The sequence below is a fragment of the Diceros bicornis genome, chromosome 13, assembly GCF_020826845.1.
Source record: "Diceros bicornis minor isolate mBicDic1 chromosome 13, mDicBic1.mat.cur, whole genome shotgun sequence".
NCBI lineage: Eukaryota > Metazoa > Chordata > Mammalia > Perissodactyla > Rhinocerotidae > Diceros > Diceros bicornis.
In genome coordinates this window covers 28864626-28877458 of record NC_080752.1, presented here as the reverse complement: position 1 = coordinate 28877458, position 12833 = coordinate 28864626, and the positions used below count along the sequence as shown (strand labels likewise).

Below are 12833 nucleotides of genomic sequence, written 5' to 3'. Positions count from 1 at the left end.
AAAGTGACCCTCAACTTATTTTCAGCAGTTCAAACTATTTCTCCCCAAAGTTAAGTCTTGAACGGAAGCTTACCCCCCTCAAAAAAAAAAAAAAAAAAAGATAAAAGTCGGACTGCTCTGGTTCAAAGGGCTGTCTTCCCGCTGCGACATGGCAGCCCGGACACTCTGCGGGAAACCTCGGGCCAGGGGATGCGGCGTCCACACGCCTGCTCTTCCCAGACACGCAGGACAGAGCCCCGGCCCCCTTTCCGAGCAGGCCTTCCCAGGAGCTCAGTGCTGCCCTGGCAGAGCCGCCTAGGAAAACGAGAACACAGTTTAAACCCCAAAGCACAAGAACCTCTTCGGACCCTCTCCAGAAAGGAAGACGCCCCATGCGCACTAAGGAGACCAGTGAACGAGTGGTAAGTGTTGCTCAGGGTGATGAAGACATGAGGCTCACGATACCAGTCTCTGCTCTTGCGTATGTTCAAAATTTTCCTTGAAAAAAATACATGTAAACGCTGATGGCAAAGCAAAACCTCAGTGGTGGTGAGACACCCTGGGCGGGGCGGGGGAGAAAGAACCCCAGTCCTGGCTCAGCACTCAGCTCAGACACGGCCTCCCGGGTCGGCGCTGTCTGGGCATCTCTCTCGGCGTAGGCACCGTGACAGCCGAGACAGAGCGGGCATTCAGGGAAGACTGGCTGAACGATGAAGGAATTAAACAAAAACAAAAACCTTTATCCCGAGCTGTCTAGACACCCCTGAGTGTGACACGATGGTGAGGAAGACGGGCTTTCTGGGACCCTGGACGGCACGAGGCAGGAGGGAGCAAAAAAAGGACAAAACATGTTAAATACACAAAACGGCTCAAAATTGGCCCAACTGGATGGAACTGGATGGAAGGCGGGAAACCCTATCTTTTTGAACATCACATTTTTCCAAAGATGAGGATGTGTTTTTAAAGGGACCCTGACATTTATATATAATTTATATATAATTAGAACACAATTCACATTGGCGTTGCCTCTTAGAATGATTTTTCCAAGCGTCACAAATGCAAGGAGACCTTTCTCATTACAGCATCTTAAAAGCTCCAAACTGAGACCCTCGGATGAGCAAAAACCCTCACAAGTCTCCCCTCGTCCCGTGGTCTCATCCCCCAGAAATCCATGAGGTGCTCCAAGACTTGCAATGGGGCCCCTCGCCTCGCACAAAAATTGCCATCGTCGGAATCCTGTGTTCAATCTGGGGGTTGCATGAGGCCGGTTTCCTGTGTGGTCTTCCCACAGCGTGTGGGAGCTTCACGGAGCCTCCCCATCACCCCCCACCTAAGGAAAGATTCAGGGCCACAGGGCAGCACACCCCAGCCAGAAACCCCAGCCTTGATCAGACCTGCAGCCAAATTGCCAAGTAGATGGTCAATGATCTGCTGAGAGAGCCCCCAGCCTCCAGGCAAAAGGACGGGGGCTGAACTGGGGCTCCTCGGAGAGAGGGCCAGAGTGGTGAATGCAAGAAGGCATAGACAAGTGGAGACAAAAATTTCTAGTTTATCCACACATCTTAGGAACAACTTTTGGGGTGAATGGGGTGGGGGAAGGATTCAAGGTCACCCCGTACCCACTGACAACCCCTGAACCAGGCACTCGAGGCCTCCCTGCTACACGGCAGCCTTCCCGTGATCCTCCTCCTCAAAGTCACCCTACCTCCCTGCCCCACCATGAGAACCCCTCAGCCTAGAACAAATCCTCCTGAACAGTCACACGAGGCCCTCCTCGCCCACCCAGCACACCTGGCAGTCAGCTGAGGGTTCCTGCACACACCTGTCGTCTCCACCTGCTCCATCACCAACTCTCAGGGCCCAGGGCTGCTTTGTAAACCTCCAGCATCAAGCCTGGCGGATAGTAAGTGCCCCGTGAACGACGTCGGTGTGTTTCATAGTCATGGGAGAAAGAACACAGGCTGTGGAATCAGGCCAACCTTATACCATACGTGTAGCTGTGTCACCTCCGGCAACAGAAATCTCTCTGAAGCTCACTTCTCCCATCTGTAAACGGGGAGGTAACACCTAACCCACAGGGCTGTTTGAAAGATTAGAAATCCATCTATGTGGCAAGCACAGTGCCTGGCACACAGGAGGCATTTCATAAAGGTTCAGACTATTTCGCGCAGAATCATACTCAGAGCAGATGGGAGTGGAGACCCTAAACTAAATGCTGGCCTGAGAACGGGGAGGGGAAAGGCAGGAAAAAGTTGTCAGGGGGCTCCAACAACTAAGGGGCCAATGTTCCCTCAGGTGGCGGCAGCTCAGGTCTTCTGCCATGCCTGGGGTAACCACCAGTCTCCTCTACACACTGTCCCCCCACCCGCAGTCACGGCACCACGGCTCTGGGGCCCTGTGCCAGGACCTGCTGCTGGGGTGCCGGGGACCCAGTCCAGGGTGGACACAGAGCAAATGGTGCGACTGCTCGTTGACACTGGCCAGGGCATCACTGCCTCAGAGCACCGGCAGGAAGCTCTCGGCCATCCTTCAAATGAGACAGAGATAGTCCACCCACTTCGGGGCCTGACAGTCAGGTCTCGGAAAACACGGGGAGGAAAAGAGAAGAGAAAGTGACTGGCTAAAGCTGAGGCTCTGGTCCCAGACAGGCCCACAGGATCTGAAAGTGGCACCAAATTGCAATCCCGTCAGAGACCAATCCCGGAAACAGCCCCCACCCCAGGCGGCCGGGGGAGAATGAGCTCCACCAGACACCAACCCCCAGCCTCAGAGCCAGGCCACACGGGGACACATGTGGCACCACTGCTTGAGATCGGGGAGACGGGGGCTGCACAAAGTGAGCTGGGGACAAGGTCATGCCCTGAAGGCCATGTCATGGGCTTGGGAATTTACCCCTAAGAGCAATGGTCACTGTTGATGGGCTTCAAGAAGGAAGGTGACATCATCAGGTGTTCATTTTAAAAAGATTGCTGGAAAAAATTAAAAGTAATAAAAAAGATCGTTGGCTGCAAGAGGACAGTGGCTGGGTCTTTGGTGGCGATAGATACAGAGGGAGAGGCAGGTGTCTGCAGATCTAGGTGAGCCTTTTAGACAAGCTGTCTGAATCAAGCTGCTCCCACCTTCAAGTGCCCCCCCCCAATGAGCCAGAAAGGGAAATCCAGCTGCCATCTAGGAAACACCACAATCTTCCAGGCAACCGTAATTAGCCAGAAGCCAGACACAAAAGGTCACAGAGTGGACGATTCCATTTATAGGAAATGTCCAGAAGAGGCAAATCCACAGAGACAGGATGCAGATTGGTGGTTGCCAGGGGCTGGGGGAGGAGGTATGGGGAGTGACTGCTTAATGGGTACATGGTTTCCTTTCGGGGTGATGAAAATGTTTTGGAAGCAGATAGAGGTGGTTGCACAACACGGTGAATGTACTAAACGCCACTGAATAGTTCACTTTAAAATGGTTAATTTTATGTTATGTGGAATTCACCTCAATTAAAAAAAAACATAATTAGCCAGTGTCACAGAGCACATCCACATATCAAGAGACCTCCTGGAGTTAAGACCCTCCATTGAGCCACCAACCCCATTTCTGCTGCGGGCGCCATCATTTCCCGACAAACCTGGGGCCACTTCTGACTCTCATCGGCCCCCTACGTCCAATTTATCGGGTGATATTTGATCTTCCGACCTGTCTCAGATGACTCATTTCTGCTGCTTTCCTGCTCCAGTGGTTATGGGTGTACACCCAGGAGCCAGGCTGCGGGGTTTGGCTCCCAGCAACTCCCCTTATGTCTGGGTGGCCCTGAACTAGTCTCAGTTTTCTCATCTGTAAAATGGGTAGCACCTGCCCCCAGGCATGGGGGGCATCACTGACATCATGAAGATGGACCGACTTTGGGCACACACAGCACCTAGAAGCCACCCAGTCATGCCAGCCTCCAGTTGGCAGCTGTGAGCCCAGAACAGTGCCTGAATTTTTATGACCGGCCCTTCAGTGCTGCCTCTTCTCCACTTGATCTCTCGTGCCCGGCTCTTCTTCCTACAATGGTGACTCCATCACATCCAAACTGCCCAGTCTGGCTTCAAGGTGCCCTCAAGGCTGGCCCGTCCACCTACCCCAGGACCCCACACTCCATCCCATCTCCACCTTCCCCATCTGGGCTGGAGGGTAAGAGGCATCCTGAAGGAAAATGGGTTCTCTCCCCTCACACACCAACTCTGCTGTGCCCAGAATGCTCCCCGTGGTCGAAACCTGGCTATTTATACTGAAGACCTGCTAAGCAAAGTGCTGCCGGAAGCAGCCTCCACCACGAGGGAGGCCCGAGGACTCAGCCATCCCGCTACAGGGACCCACGGCCGAGAAGGAGAAGACGGTCGACAGAAAGAGCAATCGCCCAGAGGCCCTCAGGCACACCTTGAGGAGCCCAAGTCAGAGCTCGCCCTCCAGAAGCAGCCCATGCACCCCGGCCCCTCCTCCGCAGGCCCATCCAGGCATCCTCCTGCCTCCCTGCCCCCACTCAGCCCCACTCCAGCCACACACGTGCCCATGCCCACGTTCCTCACCTGCCTCCCTCCCCCACCCTCTCCCTGTCACCGTCCCCACAATGCCCCGGGTACTGTCATCGTGGGAGACGGGACTGTCTTTCCCACCAGACAGAGAGGTCTCTGAGAGCAAGACCCCATTCCATCCTTTGTATCCTCAGCCCCAGCAGACTGGGTGCATACTATAGGTGTTCAATAAACGTTTGAATGAAAGAACGAATGACAAGCAGTCCCAGAAGAGCTCACAAGAGGAGGCTTGTTTCCGAGTTCATGACCTCCCACCGGTCAGGGGGGACATTCTGGTCTGGGAATTGAAAACCTGGTGGTCAGGTTCTGTGAGGGAGAGTCCACGGGGGGCAATGCCACGACCTCCCAGCACGCCGTGGGCCGTGCACCGTGGCCAGTGCTGAGGCACATCACCTCCCTGAAACCTCATGGCCACCCCATGCGGTCAGGGAGGCCGAGGCTCTGAGGGGAAGCCTGTGCCCGGGCCACCCAGCCAGGAAGTGCTGGCGCCACCTCTGAGCCCGGTTTAGGTCTCTCCAAGCCCTGCCTGGAACCACTAAGCCACCGGCCTTGCTTGCACTCATTTGTCTACTGGGTATCCAGTAGGAACCTACTCTGTGCGCTGAGCACTGGGGACGCAGTGATGAACAAGACCCACATGGCCCGGTCTGCTCTCCTGGAGCCCACAGGCCAGTGGGATGACAGCCAGCTGCCCGTGGTGCCTCGAGGGGGTGAGTGTGCATCCGGCTTGGGTTACTGGGTGGAAGGTGGAGGCAGCGCTACCCGCCAACAGGACACCAAAGGAAAAAGTGGGTCTGGGAAGAGGGGTCATAGGATGGCTCGGTTTTTAAAAGTTAAGTGAGAAGGGCTTGCAGGACACCCAGGTAGAAATGTGCAGGACCAGTCAGCAGGAAACGTGTGGGGCGGGGGCGTTTGTGCCGGAGAGACGTTGGGTGTCTATAGATGCAGGATATAGATGCCGGGCGCCTGACACTACGAGGGGAGCAGGGGCACCTGTGTGGGGCGGGGGGCAGGGCAGGGCTGGGAGGGCAGGACGCAGTGGGGGAGACATAGCAGGAGGGGCCAGGAGACACAGCAGAAGCAGGAGGGGGCACAGCAGCCCGGAGGGTGGAGAGAGCTCCCTAAGCAGGGAGGAGGGATGACGGCTCCCCAGCAGCAGAGCTGGGGAGTGGATGTGGACTAAGGAGCGCTCATGAGTGCTGGCAAGTGGGACGCTGACCTCTAGGAGCTGCTGGAAAGACCCAGAAGAGCCAGGGAAGTGAGGAAGTGGAGACCAGGTGTGTGACCTGGAAATGAGAGGCCGGACGGTGGCTGCAGGGGCTGCTTCTCTCGCCTGGTAGCCCCTCTGGGGCTCAGTAGTCACGTGAAGCCAGGGCCCGGGTGTTCCTCCCCGAGACCGTGGCTCCCCAGCCCCACCGGCTCCCACAAGCAGCCTCACCGTATCTCTGACCAGCCGACAGGCAGCAGCCTGTGAGGCTGGGCCAGTCACATCAGGGTCCAAGAAGTCCACCACCAGAGTCCCTTCATCTGCATCCCCAAAAGCACCCCAAAGGCACACGATGAGGCCCCTCCTGGAGGCTGTAACTCTCAGGGATGCAATAAAAACCAGACACCCAGTGTCCATCCACGGATGAATGGATAAGCAAAATGTGGCAGATCCACACAGTGGACTATTACACAGCCTTAAAAAGGAAGGAAATTCTGACACATGCTACAACACAGATGAACCTTGAGGACATCATGCTAAGTGAAATAAGCCAGTCACAGAAGGTCAATCCTGCATGATTCCACTTATCTGAAGGACCCTGAGTAGTCAAATTCTTAGACACAGAAAGTAGAACGGTGGTTGCAGGGGGGCTGGAGTGAGGGGGACTGGAGAATTACTGTTTAACAGGGACAGAGTTTCAGTTTTGCAAGATGAAAAGAGTTCCGGAGACGGACAGAGGTGATGGTTGCACAACAATGAGAATGTACTTAATACCACTGAACTGTACTCTTAAAAATGGTTAACATGGTAAATCTCATGTTATGTATATTTTACCATGATTAAAAACAGAAAAGTACAAAACCCCTAAACCAAAAGAGGCCTTCCCAGACGGCTCTTGGGTGCCCTTGCGTCCACCATGGAGACCCCAGTACACCCCTCGTTGTCAGAGGTGGACTCTCCCCGAACATGGAGGCCTGGGCAGACCCGAGGACACTGGTGCAAGGGTCTCTTCCCCGGCCGTAGATGACAATCCTAGGAACGAGGGTTCCACCCCCGGGCACACCTCATCTCATGCCAGACGCTCTCCTGCTGATGGCGTCAACCCCCTTTGAAAGACGATTCCAAAGTTTCTGTCTCCAGCCCAGGCCTCTCTCTCGAGCCCCACGCCTAGCTGCCATCTGGACACAACCGTATAGACCGTTTCCACCTGGGACAGGTTCAAGGCACCTCCCCAGCCCTCTCTATAGGGTCACCATCCACTATGACCCCCAAAATCGCGGGGAACCTCAGAGACATCTGTAATTCTTCACCCTTCTTCACACCCCACGTCCCACTAGCTACCAAACCTGCCGATTCCCCCTCGAAAATGCTGCCAGCCTCCATCTGAACCAGCAGGAAACGGATCCAACGTCACACAAGGAAACAGTTTTAACAATCAGAGGCCCAAAAGCAGAGCCAGCAGCCGCGTGTGGCCACACGCAGCCTGTCTGGCAAGGGCTGTTCGCAGCTGGGGCAGCCGTCGAGACCTTGCCACGAGGTAGATCTTACATCCCTACTCAGTGTGGCGTTGACATCCCACATGCCCTTAGTCTTGGGCCCAAATCACCCACTGCCTCCCTCGTTTTCCCAGACGCACCCCACAGGCACAGACGCTCCCACACTCCTCCACCATCGCCCACACGGTGAATTCAAGTGAATTCAAGACGGTTAAGCTCGGGTTTGGGCGGGTGCACAGCTTGTTGGTAATCCACACCCCCGGCCGCCAGCCCCACCTCGGATCCCCATGCCTGCGTTGCACAAGGCCCAGCCTTGATGGGGGACAACGCTGGGCTGTGCCTTGGCGGTTTCTCCTCCTGGTATCCAAGGGAGGCCCGGGGAGCCTGCGCATGCTGTTGATGTGGTTTGTCTCATGACCAGTGGACTCATTTATATGTAATGTTGGGCAATGAACAGAACTTTTAAAACACAAAACAAGCAAGAAGTTTCCCAAAGGCTCCGGGGGTGGCAACAAGACAGATTCCTCAATGAGCTGTCCTCCCCTTCTCACAGCCAGGAAGGACCCTCAATTCCAAGTCAGGAAGAGTATGCTCGCCCCGGCTTGCCCTCCAGTGGAGTCACAGTCCACCTCTTCTCGACCTGATGCTTCCCTTAAATGCTTCTTAGGAAGTAGTTACAGATGACCTGACATCACGTCTGAGATTTGCCTCAAAATAATCCAGCATGAGTGTGTGCACGTGTATGTGCCCACGTGTATGTATATGCGTGCATATGCATGTATGTGAGTGCATGCTGACAAGTGAAGCTGGTGAGGGAACCCTATACTCTTCTCTCAACTTTGGTATATGTTTGAAATTTTCCATAATAATAAAAATTTTTCATTAAAAAAATTAATATATGCTTCTTGAAGAAAAGACTAAGGCGATGGAGGTGGCAGACTGTCCTGGTTAAGAGCTTGGGCATCAAAATCGGGGGGAGAGACTTGCTGCACCACTCAGTAGCAGTGAGACCTCGGCCAAGTCACCTGGCCACTCCAGCCTCTGGAGAAGGCGGATGGTGGGAGAACCAGCTGCCCGGGGTTCTTGGGAAGAATGTGTCAAGGATCAGAGCCTGGTACTAGTGCATGCGACAACACTGTCTCCCGCTGTTATCATCATCATCATCATCATCATTGTCACTACCATCAAACAAGCTCATGTCCTTACAGCACTCAGCAGCACAGTGCCTAGCACCTGGCTAGAGAGGGACTTTTAGATTTAGGAAGGACACTATCATATAACTGGGAAAAGGGACAGCACTAGGCTGAAAGCCCAAAATAAAAGTCCCTCTAAGTCTGGATTTCCTCCCTCAGGCTTGCGGGGGAAGGACAGGATTATGCACCCATAGGCGGACAGAGGCACACCTATACCTGCCCTGTGCTTTGTCTGATAAAGATGCTCATTCTCAAACTTTTCAGGAAGAAAAAGATAAATCGATTCACACACACCAGCCACAACCTTTTTCTTGAGAAGAACTGGTGTGAAATTCCTGGACTAAACTTGTGAACACTGTAAAAATCAGAGGTTTTGCTAAATGCAAAAATGCATCAACAGGCAAGTCTCTGCTGACACGGGAGGAGAACGAGGCGCAGGAAGGGAGGAGGCACAACACGTAGGAGCACAGCATCCATGGTCCTCGGTGAGCCAGGGGCAGCGCTGGCCTCCACCAGCTGGACCTCCAACCTGCTCGCCAGCTCCTCCGTAGGAGAAATTAAACATCTGGCTGACTCCACAGTGGGCGAGTTTTACAAGGCAGCCCGGGGGAGCCCACTGAAGGGTGGTTTCAGCCTTGCTGGAGCAGTCCAAGGAACGCAGCCTCACCCAGCTCCAAAGTGACATCACCCCCGGGGCCCCTGGCAGGACCACTCCTTCCTGAGAGCCCTGAAATCCACTGATTCTTCCCAGAGCCCCAGCCTCCCTGAAGCCAGGTCTGCCCCTGCTCGTGGCTGTCAGAGCCACTGTGGTCAGTGTGCCACTGCACTTATTCTCTCTGCTTCTCTAGTGGTAGCCAGACGGGGAAAGAAAAGGAAGATTGGTAAAGTTATCGCATTAGGCCACTCCACACCTCCCCATCCCCAAACACACACACACACACACACACTCTCCATCTCCATCTACTGGGTAAAGTGCTCCCTGCAGAAGAAAAAAGCAGTGAGAGAACAAGAGGAGTGCTTAACATGATCTAATCCAGCGTGTCACTCTACAGCTGGGGAGCCATGAAGTGCCTGGTCCATGACCTCAGCACTGGGGACAGTAACCAACGGCAACAACTAGTGCTCTGGAGACTTGGTCCATAGCCCTGGCTGTGCCATTTGGGTAAGTCAGCCACCCTCTCTGTGCCTTTGCCGGGAAAGAAAAGGCTGGCCTAGATGGATGCCCTGTAAGATAGGGCTTCCCTAGCTCCTCGATTCCTCAAGGGGGAGAAGACTGCCTATGCCCCTAATGCTTAATCTAGCACTTTCCACCACCCAGAGGAGGAGTGTCAGGAAGGGATGGAGCAGAGAAGGGAGGAGCAGCCCCTGCCCCCTTCTTTGCTTGCTGTCCTCACACCCAACAACCAGGATGAGGTTCTGGGCCCCCTCCCCAGCTGTCCTACCCCAGGAGAGAATTCTTCTAAGGACACCAAACCTTAGTCACTGGGGATGGCGCTTTTACCATTAACACCTGTTAAAACTCAACTCATGACCAGTTTCTGATGCTACCGGCTGGAGCGTTTAATTAAATATTACTCACTCAGGAAGCAGCCTCTGCCAGCTCACCCCCAAACTGTACAGTTCATTTTCAGAGAAACAGAAAGAGGGAGGGAGAACCAGCCTGTGTGTCCTCAGCTGGCATCAGCAGGGCTTCCCTAGTCCCGGGTCCAGGTCCAGCGCAGCCCACTCTTGAGAACCAAGCAAGGAAAGTCAAGCTAAGTGGCTCTCGGTAACCAGCAGCCCCACCGCTGCGTTACCATGGACGGCACACACACACTCACTCAGAGACACACACTGACTCATACAGAGACACACTCACATACAGAGACACACTCACATGCACAGACATACAGATACATTCACAGACACTCAACAACACTCTCAGAGATACACACACCCCACAGACACACAGATGCATTCAGAGAGACACACACAAATATACTCAGACACACTCATACTCTCACACACCGATACACTCACAGACACACTAACATACAGATACACACTCAAAGACACATTCACACAAAGACACACACCACAGACACACTTATAGACACACTCTCACATGCTACAGACACACGGACACACTCAGGCACACTTCACACTCCACATTCACAACTTTCTCGGAGACCAGCGGTCTCTCACCGCAGGCCAGTTAGCATTTCGAGGAGCCTTTGCCTTGAACTTGAACAGGACCATCACCAAGTCCCGACTCACACGCGGGCGCGGGGTGACCCATCCCGCGGTTCCACCGACGGACCCAGGCTGCTCTGGTTTCTGTGTTTTAATCGAGTTCCTGACATAACACTTGGCTCTCCCTCGGTTGCCGGGAGAAGCCGCGGCGGCTCCGGGGCGGCGGGGAGGGCGGCGCCGCCCGGGTGTCGCCCGGCGGGCTCCCGGGGGGAAGCTCTGCGGGCCGGGCGGGGGAGTCCCGAGGGGGCCAGTCCGGCCGCGCTGCAGATCCGGGCCCCGACTGGCGGGAAAAGCGAAACTAACTTCGCGGAGCGGGGTCGCGCTGCCCCCGTGCGGGTGGGGCAGGTCGGCGCCCCCGCCTCGGCCGCGGGGACAGTCGCGGGAAGGGAGGCCTCGGGGCGCCCGGGCACCTAGAAGTCAGCGGGGGCCGCCGCGCGCCCCAGGCCTCCTTCCTGGGTCTGCAGCCTCCGAGGCTCAACCCCGGGCGCGGCGGCCGCCGGGACCCCTGCCCCGCCTCGCCCCCACAGGTGGGACCCGGGGCCGCCGCGACCCGCCTGCGCCTGCAGAGGCAGCAGCGGCGGCGGCGCTGGGCGGCGCCCCAGCCCCCTCTCCCGGGACCCGCGGCGCGAGAAGGGCTCCCCGCGCCCCCCTAGCGGGTCCCCAGCCGGGACCCCCAGCCGGTTCCCAGTGCCCGGCCCCGCGCCCACCTACTCGGTCCCCAAGTGCCGCGATCCCCGCGCCCACTCCCCCGCCCGAACACCCAGCCACCCGCTGCCCGTGCCCGGCCCTGCCTACCGCGCCGGGGAGGCCGCCGCCGCCGCCGCCCGCTCTCGGGGCCCCGGAGGCTCGGGGCGCTCGGGCCGCGCCTGCCGCAGGGAGCGAAGTCGCCTCCTCCCCGCGGCCCCGGCGCCAGCGCCTGGAGCCTGGTTCCTGTGCGAGCGCGCGGGCTGCCCGAGCGCGACTTCTGTGCAAAGAAGAAAAAGCAGCCCAAGGCTTTAAAGTGAAAAACGAGAGAGCGCGCCGGGGGCGGGGCCACCTCGCCCCGCCCCGCCCCGCCCCGCCCCGCCCCGCCTCCGGGCTCCGGCTCCTGCTCCGGCTCCGGCGCGGGGCGCTGTGCGCGGCAGGGGCGGCCGCGGGGGCGCGGGGCGCGGGGCTCTCGGGGCCGGGCGAAGGCGGGCGGGCGACGCGTCACGTGCCCGGCGCTCGCTCGGCCGCCCCCCGCCGCCGCCGCCGCCCCCGCCCCCTCCTCCGCCCGCTGCCGCCCCACCCGGAGGCCGCCGGGGCGCGCGGGGCGGCGCGGAAGCTTCGGTCCCTCCGGAGGCGTCTTTGGGAAAGGCTGGGCAGCCTCCGCTGGGCGAAAGGCCGGCGTTGCAACACCAGGAGGGCCGCGGCAGTGCCGGGCCCCGAGGGGGGGTGGGCTTACTAATAATAATTTTTGAAACCTCTTGGGAGGGTGAGGTTTGTTTCAATAACCTCGGGAGCAAGGCCTTGCTTTCCTCATCTGAAATTCCCAGCAGTTTAAAGTTCCGTAATTTTAGGGCACAGGAGAGGAGGACGTGCGCGGGCAGATAATCCAAGGATTCCCCGCCCTGCAGGAGCCCGGCAACGTTTCCGTTTCGGTACCTGGAGGGCCGGGCGTCTCAGGACTCCTAGGCCCGGGGTCCCGCGCACCTCGGCATCCTCAGTGCCTGGATGGCTCCGGGCATACAACAGGCGGCGCTCCATGAATGTTTGTTGAATGAATGAATGAGCAATCGCCTGGTAGGTGCCACCTCTGAGGACTTCTCCATGGAGAGTGTCCTGTTGCTCTAGCTCTTTCTCCCCCTGCCCTAGCAGAGCGGTCACTCGCACCCTAGAACTGGGGAGATTTTAAAGAAATTACTATTTTAAGAGCAAAATCTCCTTACCTCCTCCACCCCTCACTGTGTGTAGTGTCCGTTGAAGGGAAAGGGGCATTAGCATTGCTGGAGAAGCTGTCACAAATGTTTCTAGTTATTTCGTCCTGACCATAACCCTATAAAGGAGGAACTATTGAGGAAGCAGTAACTGGCCAGAGGCCCTGCTATAGCAGAGCTGGGAGCCCAACTGCACTCTTAGATCCCAAAGTTTGATGTCTCCTCACCTCGCTGTACTGAAAATCAGTTTTGTTTTGAATTTAAAA

The 12833-nt window shown here is 56.7% G+C and overlaps 1 protein-coding gene across 1 annotated transcript in view; it reads right to left on the bottom strand.

Annotated features, from left to right (window-relative positions):
• SPSB1 (splA/ryanodine receptor domain and SOCS box containing 1) overlaps positions 1–11682 on the bottom strand; it is a 68554-nt gene extending 56872 nt beyond the window's left edge. Inside the window, exon 1 of the mRNA XM_058552833.1 lies at positions 11468–11682. The gene's annotated coding sequence lies outside the window, so the exon portion shown is untranslated. The remainder of the gene's footprint in view (positions 1–11467) is intronic.
• Positions 11683–12833: the final 1151 nt, after the last annotated feature.